General features: G+C 56.5%; 1 protein-coding gene across 3 annotated transcripts in view; it reads left to right on the top strand.

Moving 5' to 3' along the window:
* The first annotated feature begins 1,845 nt into the window (after nucleotides 1-1,845).
* The window catches only part of PIK3R5 (phosphoinositide-3-kinase regulatory subunit 5), a 70,826-nt gene continuing 53,780 nt past the window's right edge, over nucleotides 1,846-18,891 (top strand). For 2 of the 3 annotated variants that reach the window (XM_023243500.2, XM_023243497.2), the window contains exon 1: nucleotides 1,846-1,997. The gene's annotated coding sequence lies outside the window, so the exon portion shown is untranslated. Of the gene's footprint in view, nucleotides 1,998-2,113; nucleotides 2,785-18,891 lie in introns of those variants that run through there. The other variant, XM_023243498.2, reaches the window with a different exon arrangement.

Below are 18,891 nucleotides of genomic sequence, written 5' to 3'. Positions count from 1 at the left end.
GTGCTATTGCTGGGTCAGAGGGTAGATCTATTTTTAACGTTTTGAGGAGCCTCCACAGTTGTCCAGAGCGGCTGCACCAGCTTGCATTCCCACCAACAGCGCAAGAGGGTGGGAAGGTGTAGTTCTAAGTTCTGGCCAATAGGTGTCAGGTGTTGATCAGATCTCCTGGTCAGTGGCTTGCCCTTTGGGCACAGGGAGACAAGGTGGAGCTCGGGAGGGGTGGGATAACAGGAGAGCCCGGTGGGGGGGGGGGGGGGGGAGGCAGGAAGGGACTAAGTGGTCCTCACGGGAAGCTCAGCTCCCTGGCAGTGAACTCTCACAGGCTACCTTGCTTCAGCTTTCTACCTTCAGTTTCAGGAATACCAAGGACATGGGCCAAGTCAGGGATGCCCTAACTTTCAGAGTGATCTCACAGTTCACCATGCCAATCTGGCATACACCGTGTCATCCTTACTACTCGGTTCCTGATTCCAGAGCAGTTCCAAGCCATCCTGCCCCCCCACCTGGCCACCTCTGGGTTGTCTCCATATTCCCCCTTCTCCTGTTTGGTGGTGGGGAAAAAGTAGGGATTGGGGAAACCAGAGTCCTCGCCCACCCTTATCAAGACGCCCACCCTTATCAAGTCATATGACTCCAAGCATGTCCTCTCTGTCTTTCCTGGTTCTGGTTCCTGTGTGTGTGTGTGTGTGTGTGTGTGTGTGTGTGTGTGAGACTAGGTGGTATGAGGGGGTTGGGGTGGAGGATGAGACACAGAACTACCAGACAGGTTCTGAGCGCCTTTCTGGAACCCGACCTCCGTGTTCGCCCAAGGGTACTTTCTGTTTCTATGTCTTTGGGGAAGTTGCTTTTTCTTGGTATTTAGGGAGTCAGGAAAAGAAAACAAAGCCTCAGGTAGGGTTGTGGCTTTGGACCAACAGTAACGTACGAGCTTGTGGCCAATTTCAAACGCCTTTAACAGCTATTGTGACACAGAGTCCCATTCAATAGTGGAAGTGGGAATTTCAGCCTTGCCCTTTGTTAATTCCGAAACGAAGGGCTCATTCTTTCCTCACCAGGACGGCCTGCACCGTAGCCAACGTTCTTACCCTCATTTTGTAAGTGGGGAAACTGAGGCACGGGGAAGTGCACTGACTCCCGGGATTCCGCGATGCGTTTTTCCTGCCAGCGTCGTCTAGGGGGAAAAGGGAGGAGGCAAAAAGAGGGCCTTGACTCCGGAGACGACCCCTCCCCACTTCATGGGCTGAGAAATGGCCGAAGTGGCAGCCACTGGCGAAGGAAAGGCGGGGGGGGGGGGGTCAGCCCGGAGACTGGAGGTGCGGGGCAGAAAGCCTGCCTTCTCTCAGAGGAGGGGGAGGCCCAGGGGGGAGGGTCCGGGCGCCCGTCTGCGCACCAGGGGTGCAGGCATTTTAAAGGTTAAGAGCACCCAGAGAAAATAGAAGTAGCAGGAGGAAGTGGGGCGCTGGGTCGCAGCGAGAGAAGGAAGCAGCTCTTCGGAGCTTCCCTTTTCTCCTCCTTCCCCGAAGCCCCCACCCCAAGCCCTCCCCTCCTGCTCCGCCCACCCCTCCTGCAGGGCCGAGGCCCGCTTCCGCTCCCCGGGACCGGCCGCACCTGCCTCCCGGGGGATCGCGGGCCCTCGGGGGTGCCCCTCCGGCCGTGGCCGCCCGCCCGCGGGGCCTGTCCCTTCCAGGGTAGACACGCGCGTCGCTGGCACCGCGGCTCCTGCGCGCTGCGCGGGCTTCAGGAGGGGACTCAGGCTGCGGGGGCCCGCCGGCCCCTCGCCCGCCCGGCCGCCAGGGGGCGCTAGAGGCCGGCTGGGCGCCCCGCCCCGCCCCCCGGAGTGGCCCCGCCCCCGGCCCGCCCCGCCGTCGGAGCGCTGCTGGCTGGGGCTGATGCTGGCACTCGCCGCGCGGCTGCTGCCCGGCGCCGTGGTCCCGACCGCACGCGAGCCGCGGGGAGTCGCCGCTGGAGAGGGGCTCGGCGCCCGGCGGGGACTGCAGGTGCGTGGCCGGCCGGGCGGCGAGGGCGCGAGAGGGGGCGGCCCGCGCACCGTCGGGGAGCCGTGCGCTCGGGCCGCGGCGGCGGCGGCGGCGGCGGCGGCGGGCGGGCTGGGCAGTCGGGGTGTCTCTCCGTGGGCACGGGGTCCGCGCACCTGCCCGCCCGGTAATCCCGGAGACAGAAGGGGCGTCCCGGGGTGGGGTGCGTCCGCCGGGTAGCCACTGCGGAGGGCCGGGGCGGCGCGTGTGGCCGCGGCCTCCTGCCTCCGTCGCGGGCCGGCGCGAGGAGGGGGTCGCGGAGCCCGCGCGCCTCTCCGCCTGGGGACTGTCGCGGTGAATGCGGGCACCGCCGTCGGGACCCGGGGGGTCGCGGAGGTGCCCGGGCGCCGGCCGCTCTCCTAGAGCACCGCCCGTCGGCGCGGTGGCTCGAGCCGTGTTTACACCCGGGTGTCCCTGCGTGGTTCCGCGGGTGCGTGCGTGCAGGTGTGTGTGCGCGTGCGCGCGCGCGCTGGCCCATCCCAGGGCTCCGGGTACATCGGCAAGAGGTTCGGGTCAGGAGGAGGAAGGAGATGGTTCGGAGGGAAGAAGGAAGGCGAGTTGAAAGCAGCAGGATGTGGTATGAAGAGTTTAACAAGCCTCTGCGCCGAGAGGAGGTTTGGCGAAATGAGGGCTAAAAGTAGGCCAGGTCGGCCGGGCCCGGAAGGCCCCTTCTGGGCTGCCCTTCGCTTCCTCCCTCCGCTGGTCGCTGCAACTTCTGATCCGCCCCCTTGCTCCTGGCCTAGACCACCTGGTAAGGGCCCGGGTTCCCAGATCTTGTTAAAGCACACCTGCCCCAGGCCCCAGCCCCAGCTTTGGGGGGCGGGGGGGGGGGGTGCCGCTGGGGGCAGGTCTGGAATCTGTCTTTTTCTAAAATTTGAGCAAGCTCCTTGAAGGATGCCGTTGGAGCCATTGCTCGAGAGCCCCGTGTGATGTGGAAGGGAGACCTGAGTTGGCGGCCAGGCCCTGCCGTGCGACCCGGAGTATCTTACCACCCCTCTCCCAGACTGGTCGTCCTGTCTCTAAAATGGGCTCTAATAGCGACCTCACGGGGCTGGGGGGAAATAGATGAGAAAAGCGTGAGGAGAGTAGCCGCGCACGGAAGCTGCTTCCTGGGTATTTATCTGCAGCAACGAGTGTGGGGATCAGAGGCTTCCCTCCTTCCTCAGCCTGCCCCGCCGCCGTGTGGGTCCAGGAAGACAAAAGAAGGTTTCAGATAGTCAGGCTCTCTCTTCCTGCTTCAGGATACCGTTCCTTGCTTTTTGGAGCATAAGCCGCCAGGACTGTGGGGTCTTAAGACACCCCCTCCCTCCTGACCTCCAGCTTAAGTGAGGCGTGGTCATGCTCTCTCCCCATCTCTGCCTCTCCTTCCTCCCTCCCGTGCAGCTCTGGTTGTCTCTTTCAAGAATAATCAGGGGAAGCCGAGTGGGGGGACTGCATGAAAAGCATGTTTGGGGGTCCCAGAGGGGTAACGATGCTAAGACCACACATGGATCGTGGGCCTCCTGGCTGAGGAGTGTCGGAGGAGGAGAGCCAGCGTGGCCCGGACAGCCTGGGGGCCCCAGCTTGGGTTCAGCTGAGTATTTGAGCCTTTCTGACTCTGCCCTCGTTCCAAGAGGCTCACCCCAGCGGGATCCCTGTGAACCAGAAGTCTTGTTTGGCTCAGCTGTGGGTGGGCTGAAAGCCTCTGGATCAGCTCCTTAAGAGAGGAAGCTTCTGGAGGGGCAAGATGGTGATGAGCCGTCACTCGGGGTTGGGGGGGAGAGAGGTGGTCAGTTTGCTTTTTGAGCCTCTGGTATAGATGTGTGCAAGGGAACAAAGGAGAGGTTGCACTTGATTTCTGCAGATGAGACGTCCCCACAGCAAACATATATGACCTATGAGGATATCCCATTGATTTGAAGACGTAACTATATATGTTCACGTTTTAACAGCTTGGAAATCAACATCCGTCTTATCTTCTATGGCATCGTACCATCATAGCCGACAGCAATATTTCGTTCTTAGTGGCACGCAAAATAACAGCTCACCTTACGATTGAGGGCATCTTAGGAGCGCCTGGGTGGCTTGGTCGGTTGGGTGTCCAACTCTTGATTTCGGCTCAGGTCATGATCCCGGGGTGGTGGGATCGAGCCCCGTGTCGGGCTCTGCACTGAGTGTGGAGCCTGCTTGGGATTCTCTCTCTCTCCCTCTGCCCCTCTCTCCTGCTCGTGCTCTCTCTAAACAATAATAATAATAATAAGAAGAAGAATTATTATTATTATCATAATTAAAAAAAACCGTTGATGTCAGATCCTGTTAAATGCAATGTACGTTTTACAGATTTGGGTTGGGGGAATGCTGTAGAAATACCCAGGTACGCACAGAATTATGTCATTCCCCTGAGTGAATCTGCGTGGATTTTTCCAGTAGCTTGACCTCATGGACACCAAAACTTTTCACTGTACCCACCTGTAGAGGAAATCCTTGTCACTTGTGTGGCTCGCTTTCATACATATAGTAAGTACATCGAACGGTACATAATAACGTCTTAGGAATCATCGGCTCGTTCTACCTGCCACTCCCTTTCGTACCTTGGCTCCGCTCGGGACAACGTGTCTGCCCCTTCTCGCTCATCTTGCTCTCGGCTCCTGTCTCCTTCCGCTGTACGTTCGCGGTGTTGGGTGCTGGACTGAGTATTTCACGTTCTTTGGTCCTTCACGGCCGCACTCCGAGGTAGCAAAAGCTACGATCCGAACGTTACGGATGCGGACACGGAGGACCAAGGCCACGCTGCTAGAACGTGCCAGGGCTGGGCTGACTCTCTGAGATCACCAGGCCCCAGTGGCAGCTTGGATGTGCTTGCGGGTGTGAAGTTCGTGCCCTCTAGGGCGTGACTTTTGGGGCATGAACCGTGGCCAACCACAGGGCCTCCAGACCGGCGGTGGGGCTCTGGATGATGGGGCTTTTCAGTCCAGTGCCTTCTGGATAAGCGAGACACAGCTGTGACAAGTGCACCCAGGAGGAGGGTGGGGGCTGAGGAATCGGAAGCAGGGGGGTGACTGGTGGTGGCACCGAGCAGACGCTGGGCCCTTCTTGGGTCTGGTGGGTCTACCAGTTGGGGTTCTAGGCTTTGGGCTCTAGAGTTTGGCCTCAGTGGGAGACCCCAGCCTCCGGCCTTCCCCGGCTGCCGGCCCAGACTTTCTCCTGCGGCCATGGTCACGTAAGGCGACGAACCTGAGCAAGATTTTTAACTGCGAACCCTTCAGAGCAGCCGTGGCCCCCTCCCCCCCACCCCCCGGAGAAGGCTCATCCCACTTGGCATGGTAGCCAGGCCTCCCGCCAGCCAGCTCCGGCCCACCCTGCCGCTTTATGTCCTGAAGCTCAGGCAGGCCTCTGTACCTTTGCACGTGCTAGTCCTTCTCACCACGTTACCCTTCTTTGCTTCCTCTACTGCCCAGTGGACTATGACTCCTTCCCCTCCGCGTTCAGACCTCATCATCCTGGAAGCCTTTCCCAACCCCCGCCTCGCCCCGCGGCACCGGCCCCACCTCCAGTCCCCCCCTCCCGCACCTCGGGCGCCCTCCTGACGGAGCACTGACCACTCTGGCCCACGGGGTCTGACCAGTAGCTCATGGGCTGGCTCGCCTGAGCCCCCTGTGCTCAGCGTGGCTGTTCAGCTGTCACCGTGGAACTCACTCCCCGGGGTGTCACAGGCAAGAAATCCACGCACACCCGGCAGTGGGAGTTGCCCGCTCGCCAGAGGGTGTAGGGGGGCAGGAGGGTGGGGTGTGCTTTTCGTGTCCTCCCGAGTCTCGTCAGCGCTGTTATTGACCTAGGCAAATGACTCTGTGTGGTTTCCTTGTTGGGGGCAGGGCTGGGGTGTGAGGGCCGAGGGTGGCTCCTGACCTGCCCCCCATGGAGTCGACTGGCCTTGTGTCTGCCCGCCTCCTCCTCCACTGCTAGGCATGTGACCTTGGGTCGGTCCGTGCGTGTCCTCCCAGTGTCAGATGATCTCCTGGGACTCGTCAGCTGGTTCTACCTGCCACTCCCTTTCGTACCTTGGCTCCGCTCGGGACAACGTGTCTGCCCCTTCTCGCTCATCTTGCTCTCGGCTCCTGTCTCCTTCCGCTCTACGTTCGCGGTGTTGGGCGCTGGACGGAGTATTTCACGTTCTTTGGTCCTTCACGGCCGCACTCCGAGGTAGCAAAAGCTACGATCCGAATGTTACGGATGCGGACACGGAGGACCAAGGCCACGCTGCTAGAACGTGCCAGGGCTGGGCTGACTCTCTGAGATCACCAGGCCCCAGTGGCAGCCTGGATGTGCTTGCGGGTGTGAAGTTCGTGCCCTCTAGGGCGTGACTTTTGGGGCATGAACCGTGGCCAACCACAGGGCCTCCAGACCGGCGGTGGGGCTCTGGATGATGGGGCTTTTCAGTCCAGTGCCTTCTGGATAAATGAGACACGACTGTGGCAAAGCTCCGGGCTCTGGGGACCCCTGAACAACACAATGTTCTTGCGCTTGGGAAATTAGTCTGGCAGGCAAGACACTAGACACACACATCGTGTAATCGCAATGGTGAGAATGGGGGCGGTGGAGGGGGGGCTGTGAGATTACATAAAGGTTGATCCACACATTTGGGGGGTGAAGGCAAGGTTTCCCTAACGATGTCATTTTCTCGTTGACACTTGAGAGATACAAGATGGAAAGAGGGATGCTGAGAACAGTAGTACCTAATGTTAGCGGATGCGTGCTAAGTGCTCCTGGGTGCATCCTCTTGGGTGTTCCTTTTTTTTTTTTTTTTTTTTTTTTACATTTTATTTATTTTTGAGAGAGAGACAGAGCGCAAGTAGGGGAGAGGCAGAGAGAGAGGGAGGCACAGAATCCGAAGCAGGCTCCAGGCTCCAAGACATCAGCACAGAGCCCGACGCGGGGCTCGAACTCACAGACTGCGAGATCATGACCTGAGCCGAAGTTGGATGCTTAACCGACTGAGCCCTGCAGGCGTTCCTTTTAACCGTCCTGAGGGCTGCGGGGGCTCCTCTCCTGGGGGCATCGGTGAGGCACCTGCTGTCAGGCACCCCACCCAAGGTCTGGCGTAGACCAGGGCCTCAAGCCCTCAGCCCTATCTCTTCCTCCCTTGCCCCTGCTCCAGACTCCGAGTCCGGCTCAAGGACATGAAGGCCATCAGTTCTATTACTGGCGCTTCCCTTTTCCTTGGGCACCGGTCATCAGCGGGGAGCATGGTTTGCGGATGTCCCCGGGGGCTCCTGCAAGAGTCCGCTGCATCCGCGGCAGAGGAAGCCTCCACGCTTGGAAAACAAGCACGCTGTCCGCCGGGCCTCCGCTCCGCCCCTCTCCAAACCTGCTCACTTACAGGGTTAGGAACCCCTGATTGTCTGCCGTCCGTTCACTCTCCGCACCCTTCTTCCCCATCCAAACTCGTCTTCCCGGAACCACGAAGCCTGCACAGGTGTTTGGGGTCTGGGCTTGGTCGTTTTGACCCTTGGCAGGAGAAGTGTCACACACACACACACACACACACACACACACACACACACGCACGGTCTCTCTCCCCCTCTCTTCCAGAGTTCTGCGTAAAAGGTCAGGGTGTTCTCAGAGCTCTGCAGTTCACCAGCAAAGCCAGGGTATTCACCCCTGTTCTCAAAAACAGGACTTTCTTTCCGCCGATTTTTTGGGGTAACCCCCCAGCATCGCTGCACACGGGGAGTCAGCCGTGGCTAGAGGCCAGCGGGGGGTGGTGACCGATGATTGAAACTTGCAAACTGCACGGGAGGTCACCGGTGACTCACTGGTGAGGTGTCAAGGTGGCCCGTGCAGGGTGGGGGGTGGGAGGGTGAGCTCCCTGACCGTTCACTGAGCCCCAGCCACGCTTATCACTTTCTGAATGTCTCATCAAGTCTTGAATTCAAGCCATCTTCGAGACGATGGAATTCAAGACCATCTGCGAGCAAAAGTATTACTTTTGCTCATGGTATCCTTATAAGAAGCTCTCCTGTTCCCTCCACGGCTGTTTCGTTACCACAGATGCTCCCAGCGTCTCGAGCTTCCAAGGGCTGGAATGAGCCGGGGGCTTGGTCTCTGTGATACGTGGTCCCCATCAAGTGCCACGTGGGAAGGGGGTTTTCTCCGGTTCCTCATTTTGCTAAGGGTTTTTAAAAGCATGAATGGAAGTTATGTCTGCCAAATACTTCTCTTTTTAAATTTTTTTTAAAGTTTATTCATTTTTGAGAGAGAGAGAGAGAGAGAGAGAGAGAGAGTCCAAGTGAGGGAGGGGCAGAGAGAGAGGGAGGCACAGAATCTGAAACAGGCTCCAGGCTCTGAGCCATCAGCACAGAGCCTGACGCGGGGCTTGAACCCACGAACCGTGAGGTCATGACCTGAGCCGAAGTCGGATGCTTAATGACTGAGCCACCCACGCGCCCCTGCGAAATACTTCTTTAAGCATCTACCAGGAGATCCTTGTATCCTTTTGCCTGGCCTTAGATTTGTATGACGCATCATATCCTTAACTGGAGCCCTCCCTGCACTTCTGGAACGAACTCCAGTTGGCCAAGGTGGTTTTTTCTTTTAATACAGTGCTAGGTCTGACCTGCTGGGATTCTCTTTTGGATTTTTTGCATCCATACTCGCAAGTAAGGCTGGCCTGCACTTTCCTTTGCTGTCCTGCTGTTGTCGGGGTTTTAACGCGCTGGCGGTACCCGGGAGGCGTTTCGTCTTCTCCTGCACCCCCAGGGAGAGCGGCCGGAGCAAGGAAGTGATCTGCTCCCGGAAAGTCGGGAGAAAGGCTCTGGTTTTTAGTTCCTCTGCTGCTCATTCCTGGCTTCCCGGCCCCCAGGCCTTCCTCCCCTCTTGTCCCTTCCCCGGCCTTCCTCCCCTCTTGTCCCTTCCCCAGCCTTCCAGGCATAGACCTGCTGCCTCAGTGTCCCCAGCTGGAGCCTGGGAGCCATCTTTGATTCTTGGCCTCCGCCGGGCCGCCACTAACTCCCATGAGTCCTTGCTTTCCGTGCCCTTTGGCTACGGGATGGCCTGTTTCCACACGGAGCTGCTCTGGCCCGGCGAGGATGCTGATATAACGCATTCACACACGGAGAAAGGTCACCAGAGGTGGTGATGACATAATACAAAATGAGAAAAGAAGCCCGGAGGTTTTCCTCCAAGAAGAAGACACAAGGGAGAAGTAATGTCTATCTTCAGATGTTTGGAGGGTGGTGTTTTTTGGAGAAGGTGGAGACTACCTGCTTGGGGCGGGGGGTGGGGGGGTGTCATACTCCAGGAAGGAGAAAGCGGGACCTCAGGAGACCTCAGCTTGTGACAAGGAAGATCTTGGACAAATTCAGAACATATCAACCATGGAACAGGTGGTCTTGTGATAATGAGTTCCCCATCAGGGGAAGCATTCAAGGGAAATACGTGTCATACGTAGACACGATTGCCGTGAGAATGGAGACCGAGGATGCTCCGTTCCCAAGTCTGCAGTTCTCCAAATCACAGTGGCCGTGTCCGACGGGTTGTAGACAGATTGGTTGTTCTGAGAACATAATTTGAATTTAAGAAGTTCAGTGGCCTCGAGTAGACAAATCCCAAAGCTGGACAGTTCCTCCGCAAACCCCACAGCCCTGCCTCCCAGCTCTTCCCCCGGAGCAGGGGCGCTTCTGTGGTCAGGAGAGTGTAGCCTGCCACGGTAGGAGACCCCGGAGCCACCGCGGGAGCCCGGGATCCTCGGCCACATCCCGAGCTGGAGCCTGAGCTTTTGGTGGTATCTCGTGTTCTTGGACTTCTTCTGACACCCGGTGTCATACATACACCGGGTCCCACCGCGAGGATCACCTTCCTGCGCGGCTGACCCAGATCTGCTCTTGGGGCGAGCCCGCCCCGTCTCCGGGTTGGCCTGGGGAGTGATGGCCCCTTGTGTGGGGGGTTTTTCGGGGCCTGTGTTTCATAGGCTGTGAGTTTTGCATTCACTTCTGTGCTGACATCTTGGGAGTTTCATTCTGAGAAAACGAAAAGTCAAGAGTTTTCCTTGGTCTGTGATTGTGCTTAGGAGAACATGGGGGGAGGGAGGGGTGAGGGCAGGGGACTATGGCGTGATGTTCATACCCCAGGGTGGGAGGAGGAGATGACCCCTCCCCGTTCCGGCCTCTGTCCACGGGTCTGAGCCTGTTCCCTTCTGGATCAAACGGGCTGTGAGATTCCGACAGCCTGTGCGTTTTCCCCAGTCCGCCCTCCGACACAGGACTTGTGGGAGTTCTTCCTTCGTCACGGTGCCCATTTCACGGCAGGACTCCAAGCAGCTGCAAATCCTTTGGATACGGTGGCACTGTGTTGTCGCCCTCCACCCAGTCTCCTCAGTAGGCTGGCTTCCTCCAAGGTTGCTGGCGGCTTTGCAGTGATAAACCCAGTGTTCCCCTCCTACCCAGCGTCTCTCTTTGGAGGCTCTGTAGCATATGATGCAACAAAGCCAAATTCAGAACGCATCAACCATGGAACGGGTGACCTTGTGGTCATGAGTTCCCCGTCCAGGGAGGCATTCAAGAGAAGTACGTGTCACACGTAGACGTGACTGCCGTGAGAATGGAGACCGAGGATGCTCCGGTCCCAAGTCTGCAGTTCTCCAGATCACAGTGGCCGTGTCTGACGGGTCGGAGGCAGATTGGTTGTTCTGAGCACGTAATTTGAACTTAAGAAGTTCAGTGGCCTCGAGGAGACAAATCCCAAAGCTGGGCGGTCCCCCCGCAAACCCCACAGAGGCTCACCTGGATCTCTTTCTCCGCCGCCTGCGCCTCCCCTTCTGGCCACCCCTCGGGTGCGTTTACCTCCCTTACCTTTGTGTCGAAGCCCATGCGGGCCGTTGGCTCTGTTCCCACCTCAGCCCCCGTTCAGAGCCCAGCGCCTCGCCCACAAAGCAGGCTTCCTCTACAGACTTCCCCATTCGTGGTTCTGGTGACAATACACTCCTAGACTTGAAACCTTGGAGTCACCACCCCTGGGCCCCCCCCTCCACCTTCCTGTTCTCCGCTCTCCAGCCAGTGCCATGGTGCGGCCGGCCCCTCTCGCTTCCCCGGCGTTCTCTGTGCCAGGACACTCAGCTGTCGTCACCTTTTACGCCCGCCCGTGGGCCTCCGGGCCACGGCCTGCCTTCTGCTCTTCCTGTCTCTCTGCCTCTCCCCCACTCATGCTCTCTCTCAGTCTTAAAAAAATAAATTAATAAATAACACATTAAAAAGGAAAAGAAAAAAAACAACCCTGTGGCCTTGTCTTTGTTATGGGACAAGGCACGCGTCTCCCTTTGGGCCCCTTCAGGCCGCAGGAGCCCCTGGCCAACTCCGCGTGCCCAGACCCCACCCCCTGGGAGCCCTCTGCTCACCCTCCAGGTCAGTCAGAAGTAAGTCTGACAGTGGGGAAGCCCTGGGGAGCCGCCGCCCCCCCCTCCCCAACAGGGGCCTGAGGAAGTAAGTGTGTGTTTGCAACATGATGTTTACACGTTTACTAGGCAGAGGGGATGCCTGTCCTGGCTGTCCGGCGGGCTGTGGGGCAATCCAGAGCCCTGCTTTCCCGGGGAGGGAGGCAGAGAGATGCCTGGAGTTTTTCTGGGGATTCTTTAAACATCCCCGAGGGTGCCTGGCCCTGCTGACCCTGGAGGAGGCCGAGGGAAGTGTAGAAGTCAAGTTTTGTTTTTTTTTTTTAATATTCTGGGGAGAGGGCAAGCAGGGGAGGGGCACGGAGAGGGGGACAGTGGATCCGAAGCAGGCTCTGCCTTGACAGGCTGGCGGCAGGAAGCCCGACGCGGGGCTCGAACTCACGAACCGCGAGATCATGGCCTGAGCCGAAGTCGGACGCTCAGCCGACGGAGCCGCCCAGGAGCCCCGAGAAGTCAAGTTTTTAAACTGGGAGAAAGTAAGGTATCACCAGTAAGCGTTATTTTTTTATTTATTTAAAAAAAAATTTTTTTTTCAACGTTTATTTATTTTTGGGACAGAGAGAGACAGAGCATGAACGGGGGAGGGGCAGAGAGAGAGGGAGACACAGAATCGGAAACAGGCTCCAGGCTCTGAGCCATCAGCCCAGAGCCCGACGCGGGGCTCGAACTCACGGACCGCGAGATCGTGACCTGGCTGAAGTCGGACGCTTAACCGACTGCGCCACCCAGGCGCCCCACCAGTAAGCGTTATTAACTTGCATATTCACGAATGTGGCTCTGGTAGCCTAATGGGAACCTTCAGAGTGACGGGCGACTCCCTTCTGTCACTTGTCACTCACAAGCAGGGTGACGGGTCAGGGTAAGCAAGGACGAGGGTCTTTTTCTCTTCCTTTTTTCTTTTTTCCCCTTCGAGAGGGAGTAATGCTTTGGAGAAAAGGGGACCTTCTGGGGGGAGGAGAGAGCAGTGGGGAAGACGCCCCAGGAGCCAGAACCCTCCTGTCCTGATTCATCCAAGGTGGAGCCCTCTCTGTGCCCACCTGACAAATGGGCCAAGGAGGCTGACACTGGCCTCCCGCCTCAGACAGTTGTGGCAGCCCTGGGGTCCCCCCCCACCCCCCGCCAGCCTGGGGCCACCTCCACGGCCCCCACGGGAGAGTGCGCGCCTGCGTCCAGGGCCCCTTACTATCTCTGTGACCCAACACGACCGTCCGGACGGGTAAAGTGCCCCAGGCTCTGGTGGCCCCGGGGACGGGAATCCTGTAGCTCCCCCTCCGCAGCAAGCGGGTGACCCAGGCGTCCTGACTTCTCTTGCCCCGAGGCTGTTTTCTGTGGTGAGCTGGCCCTCTGAAGCCATCAGAGAGAGGTCGCAAGATGCGAGCTGCCCAGCCACAGGGCACAGGGGCAGAGGACTCCGTGGCATCCACGCACGAGCCCGCGGGTCAGAGTGCCCTCACGGCGGTTTGTCTGCATGTAAGGTGCCGTAAGATGTGAAAGGAGGGGGGGAAATCTAGGCGCCTTTAAAGAGGTCGGTCATCAAACCTGCTAGTGTAGAGACGCAGAGGTGGGCTCGGGTTGGGACGGACTAGCCTTGGGTGGCATCTAGAATCTAGACACACATTTCTGAACTAGTGAGGCTAAGGAGCTCAGGCCCACGGCATGCGAGCCGTTTGGGCTTCTAGAAGGTACCCGAGTCAGGTGGAAAAACAAGGCACCCGGGGGACCCGTGGGAATTGTCGGAAGCGAGCCCTCAAGGCCGCATGGCTGTGTACTGGAGGCCATGGATGAAGAAGGAGGGGCCAACAGTGCCCCATTCCCCTGTCGTCCTGCCCCCTGCCCGAGGCCGCGTGCTGTGCCGGTCCAGCCACTGTCCCGAGAGGCATGGAGAACGCCCTTCCTTGGGCCACGGCTCTGTGCTGCTGGGTCCCCATCAACGCTGCCGTATGTAGGGTGTGGAAGGGATGGGGTGGGGGCCGCGGTTCAGTCCGCCTCGGGTGTTGCCCCTCCCCCTCCCCATTCAGTGAGTTTGAAGATAAGGGATTCCATCCCGCTGTCACTCCTGCGACCCGCTCAGTGGACAGAGATGGCAACACGATTATTATTATTTTTAGTAAAGACTTCACGGGGCGCCTGGGCGGCTCAGGCGGTTGAGCATCCGGCTCTTGGTTTCGGCTTAGAGCATGAGCCCAGGGTCACGGGATCGAGCCCTGGGTCCGGCTCCACATTGAGTGTGGAGCCTGCTTGGGATTCTCTCTCTTGCTCTCGCCCCTCTTCCCTGCTCTCTCTCTCTCTCTCTCTCTCTCTTAAAAGAGACTTAATTCCTTTAAAGCAATTTTAAGGTTGCAACAAAATTGGGAGGAAGGTACAGAGTTTTCCCATATACCCCCGACCCCATGCATAGCCTCCCCCGTTCTGAACACCACCTGCCAGAGTGGAACATTTCTAAGCAAGGATGAAGCTGTATTGACATATCATCACCGCCCCGGATGCATAGTTTACCTTAGGGTTCGCTGCTGGCGTGGCACATTCTGTGAGTTTTCGGCAAATGTGCGGTGACCTGCGTCCGTCATTATAATATTACGCAGAGCATTTTGAACGCTCTAGAATTCCTCTGTGCTCTTGTTTATCTCTCCCTTTCCCCTGCCCCCCACCCCTGGCGGTCACCGATCATTTTGTTGTCTTCATAGCTTTGCCTTGGAGACATCGCTGTTCGTGAAACGGTTTGGGAGGGACGGTTTTGTAATGCCCATACTGCATTTGCACTCTGCTGTCTACGCAACCAGCGAGAGATTATCTCTACTAACGTTTATCAAAACCGTGCCCACTCCACTTGAATTGCTTCCGTACTAGCTGGCCAACCCCGTTTGCTCCGAAGAATATCTGGATAACTAATTTAAAGAATTCAGTCCCTGCTGTCGCTCCCCCAAAGCGGGGTACCCAGAGGCGGGCACGCCATCTAGGAGATGTATACCTCTTCTCTGGGAGGATGGCTTCAGCTTTTCTGATGTGTCTCCTTGTAAGGGAATTTGGAGGTATGCTTTGCGGTCTCCGTTTCAGGTCAGTTCATAAACCATGCTCCACAAATTGGGGGAAAATCCTACCAGGTGTACCTAAATGATGTAGTAACAGCCCTCCCCCCACTCCCAAAATCTAACGTTGCTTCTTTGACAACTCAGTATTGATGGAAACAGTTAGTATATTGGTTTGCCTGTTGTTGTATCAGAGAAGCACAGCAGGGCGGTGGTGTAGATGAGAGGGGTTTATTTCTGTCTCCACATGTGGCTCTCATCTCATGGTGCAAAATGGCTGCTCTAGCAATTGCCATCATATCTGCATTCCAGCTAGCAGGAGGAGGAAAGAGAAAGAAGGCGTGCCTCGGAAATTGTACTCCTCAACATTTACTTCTATTCCACGGGCCAGAATGTAGCCGCATGGCCACACTGGGCTAACAAGAGAATCCTGAGAAACGTAATCTGAAATTTCTGAACATCGTGTTATTATAGAAGAAAGGAGAATTATGGGAGGACAATCAGGAGTCTCATCCGTGTTTGAACTCTATCGGTTTGAGATCTTCCTGAATCGACACTGTCACATAAAGGTGCCTTATCCCTTCTGTCGTGTGGCTCACATGCCTTCTGAGCTCTGTTGGAAACCGTTCATAAAAAATGGCATTCTGTTTCAAAAGGTGGAATCAATAATGTCTACCTACAGATGAACGGGCAGACAAAATGCGGCATATGCATGCAGTGGAATATTATTTGGCCTGAAAAAGGAGTAAAATTCTGACATGTCACGACAGCATGAACCTTAAAGACTTCAAGTTAAGTGAAATGAGCCAGTCACAAGGGACACATCCAGTATGATCCCACGTATATGAGGTTCCTAGAGTCATCAGACTCATAGAGACGGCAGGAAGGGTAGGGACTAGAGGGGCTGGGGAATAGGAAGAGGGGAATGAGGACTGAGCGTTTGTTTCATGGGTATGGAGCTTTAGCTTGGGAGGATAAAGATCTGGAGACGGGAGGCGGTAGTGGCTATGGGACAGCGTGAATGTTCTTAATGCCACTGAGCTGCGTATTTTAAAATGATTAAAATGATACATTTTATGCTATTCACATTACACCACAGTTTTTAAAATGGCATGCTTTGGGGACGCCTGTGTGGCTCAGTTGGTTGATCGTCCTAGATTTCGGCACAGGTCGTGATCTCATGGTTTGGGAGATCAATCCCTGCATCAGGCTCTGCGCTGACAGTGCAGAGCCTGCTTGGGAGAGCAAGTGGGGGGGAGGGGCAGAGAGAGAGGGAGACATAGAATCTGAAACAGGCTCCAGGCTTTGGGCTGTCGGCCCAGAGCCCGACATGGGGCTCAAACCCACGGACCGTGAGGTCACGACTTGAGCCGAAGTCAGATGCTTAACCCATTGAGCCACCCAGGCGCCCCTAAAAAAGTAATTTTTAAAAAATGACATGCTTTGAAGGGCCAAAGACAGAGCTCTCTGGCATTTTAAGAGAGCCGTCCCTGCAGATAAAGACCCTCAAGGCCCTTTTGGGGACAGTCATGGAGCCAGGGCTGAAGCCACCCGTCTGTGTCACCCGCAGTTCGTGCTTTTCCACGTTGTCATGAGGCTCTCACAGGACTCGCTCAAACCCAGATACGCCACTTCTGTGTCATGTCTTCTGTTCGTGAAGCCATTCTAGCCCCTGGCGGTCTCTGGATCCTTCCCTGAGTACCCTCAAACTGCCTTGATGGCATGGGGGCTGCCCGGCTCAGAGACTGTGGCTTCCGAGAGTCTACGACTTTGCTCGTCTCTAAAACTGGGACGGCCTTTCCTAGCGTCCGTCTCCGCCTTGGTCTGTCTGTCTCACTCTCCATCTTTCCCGTGTCCGTCTTTCGTTTTCTCCAGTTCTTCAAAGGCGATTAGCCGCGGTTCCCTTTGACGGACTCGGGTTTCCTTATGACTCTGAGATGGATTTATCGGCATCTGCAACCTTCGGCTCGTTTTAAGCAGCAGACTCTCTATTTGACTCCAGGACCCTGTTCCCTCGGTGGTGGTCCTTTCTCCCCTGGTCTCCCCCGCCCCCTTGTTGGTGGGATCTTCTGAATCCCAAGGCTGAAAATTCTGGTGTGGAGTTGCCCTCTCGGCCAAGTGCTGCTAGTTGACCTTCTTCCTCCTCCAGGTTTTTATTGCGCCTTGCCCTTATTCACCTCCCCTGGGACGCCTCACTCACTGGGTAGGGTCTAGTTTGAAAGGCGCTGCCCCGGACTCTGTGGTGCGCGTCCTTCGAGGGTGCATCCGGGAGTGGGATTGCTGTGTCGCGGGGCACGCACGAGATGCACTTGAGCGGGTACTGCCAAACGGTTTTCCACTTGGAAAACGACCGTACTGGGTTGCGCTCGAGCGCACCTGCAGTCGCGAGGGTTCAAGGTGCTTCACGTCCTCACGAACAGGGTTTTCTGTGTTTTCCATTTGGGCCATCCTGGTGGGTGGGTCGTGGTTTGAATTTGCATTTCCCTTCTGACTAACAAAACTGAGCACCTCCGGGGCGCCTGGGTGGCTCCGTCGGGCTGAGCATCCGACTTCGGCTCAGGTCACGATCTCGCGGTTCGTGGGTTCGAGCCCCGCGTCGGGCTCTGTGCTGACAGCTCGGAGCCTGGAGCCCGCTTCGGATTCTGTGTCTCCCTCTCTCTCTCTGACCCTCCCCTGCTCAGGCTGTGTCTCTCAAAAATAAATAAAATGTTAAAAAAAAATTGTTTTTTAATTGAGCGCCTTTTCGTGTTTATTGGCCATTTGGAGAGCCTCCTTCATGAAGGATTTATTCAGGTCTTTTGCGTGTTTTTCTAGTGATCTCTGTTTTGTGTTTGTCGTTGGTAGTGATGATTTTGCCGCTGTGCATAGACCTCTCAGAAGCCCGTCTTCCCCTCTGACCCTGAGCTCCTGGAGATTTCTGGACCCCCCTCCCCCAAATGTGCTTGCTGTTGATTAAATGAATCCTCTTTAAAATTTTTTTAATGTTTATTTATTTTTGAGAGAGAGAGACAGAGACAGAGGGAAAGCAGGGGGAGGGGCAGAGAGAGTTGAAGACACGGAATGGGAAGCAGCCTCCAGGCTCCTAGCTGTCAGCACAGAGCCCGACGCGGGGCTCGAACTCACAAACCGTGAGATCATGACCTGAGCAGAAGTCGGATGCTTAACTAACTGAGCCACGCAGGAGCCCGTATTTATCTTTTTTAAGTTTATTTATTTTTGAAAGAGAGAGGGCAAACAGGAGGAGGGGCAGAGAGAGAGGGAGACACAGGATCTGAGGCAGGTTCCGGGTCCCAAGACATCAGCACAGAGCCCGATGCGGGGCTTGAACCCACGAGCCCTGAGATTATGACCTGAGCTGAAGTCGGACACTCAACCGACTCAGCCCCCCAGGCGCCCCGAAATCCTCTTTAATCCATACTTTCCAGGACGATGCCCATTCTCTTTGAGAAAAAAGTCGGAGGAAATAGCTGTGGAACAGTTCTGCCTCCTCTGGAGCATCTGTGATGATAGCTCCGTCTGCCCTGCCTTCTCTGGAGCATCTGTGATGATAGCTCCCTAGCCTCATCTCCAGCTTGGGATCTGAAAATAACTCCACAAGCCCTTTTTGAAGGCTTCCGGGTTGTTCTCAAGCCTTCCTTTCCTGACTTGCTTCGTGTTCTTCCCCTTCATGTTCTCCCCCTTTCCTCCTTCGTGAGACTCTCTGACTTGGCTCCACTGTTTACCCTTTTCATGTTAAGCCCCGCTCTCTAATCCCTGATCCCTTAGACATCCGCTTTCTTTCTTTTTTTTTTTTTTCAACGTTTATTTATTTTTGGGACAGAGAGAGACAGAGCATGAACGGGGGAGGGGCAGAGAGAGAGAGGGAGGCACAGAATCGGAAACAGGCTCCAGGCTCCGAGCCATCAGCCCAGAGCCCGACGCGGGGCTCGAACTCACGGACCGCGAGATCGTGACCTGGCTGAAGTCGGACGCTTAACCGACTGCGCCACCCAGGCGCCCCTAGACATCCGCTTTCTTAACATCCGAGACGTGTGCCTGGGTGTGCCTAGTGCCTTCTCCCACCATCAGTCCAGACTTTGGGGCGACATGGTCATTTTTTTCCTCCCCGTGTTTCTCCGGCTCCTGTTTTACAAACATTTTTGTTGTTGTTGTTTAATTTTTGGTCAGAATTAAAGACACAAGATGAAACAGTAGTTTTCCTCATTGCTTCCTTGACTTTCTAAGACGCGAGTCGATCCGAGGAACAACGATTTGGCAGATGGCTTCATTTGAACCCAGGGATGCCTCCCGGCCGCCGTCCAGGTCAAGCAGCCGACCGTCCCGAGGGCTCACTGTGGGTCAGTTTGATGATTCATAGGAGAAGAGCAGCACCTGTATCTCAGTCGAGCTAGGTGTGTGCAATCCTATGCCT

Source organism: Felis catus, chromosome E1, assembly GCF_018350175.1.
Source record: "Felis catus isolate Fca126 chromosome E1, F.catus_Fca126_mat1.0, whole genome shotgun sequence".
Lineage (NCBI taxonomy): Eukaryota > Metazoa > Chordata > Mammalia > Carnivora > Felidae > Felis > Felis catus.
This window is presented reverse-complemented; position numbering and strand designations above follow the sequence as displayed.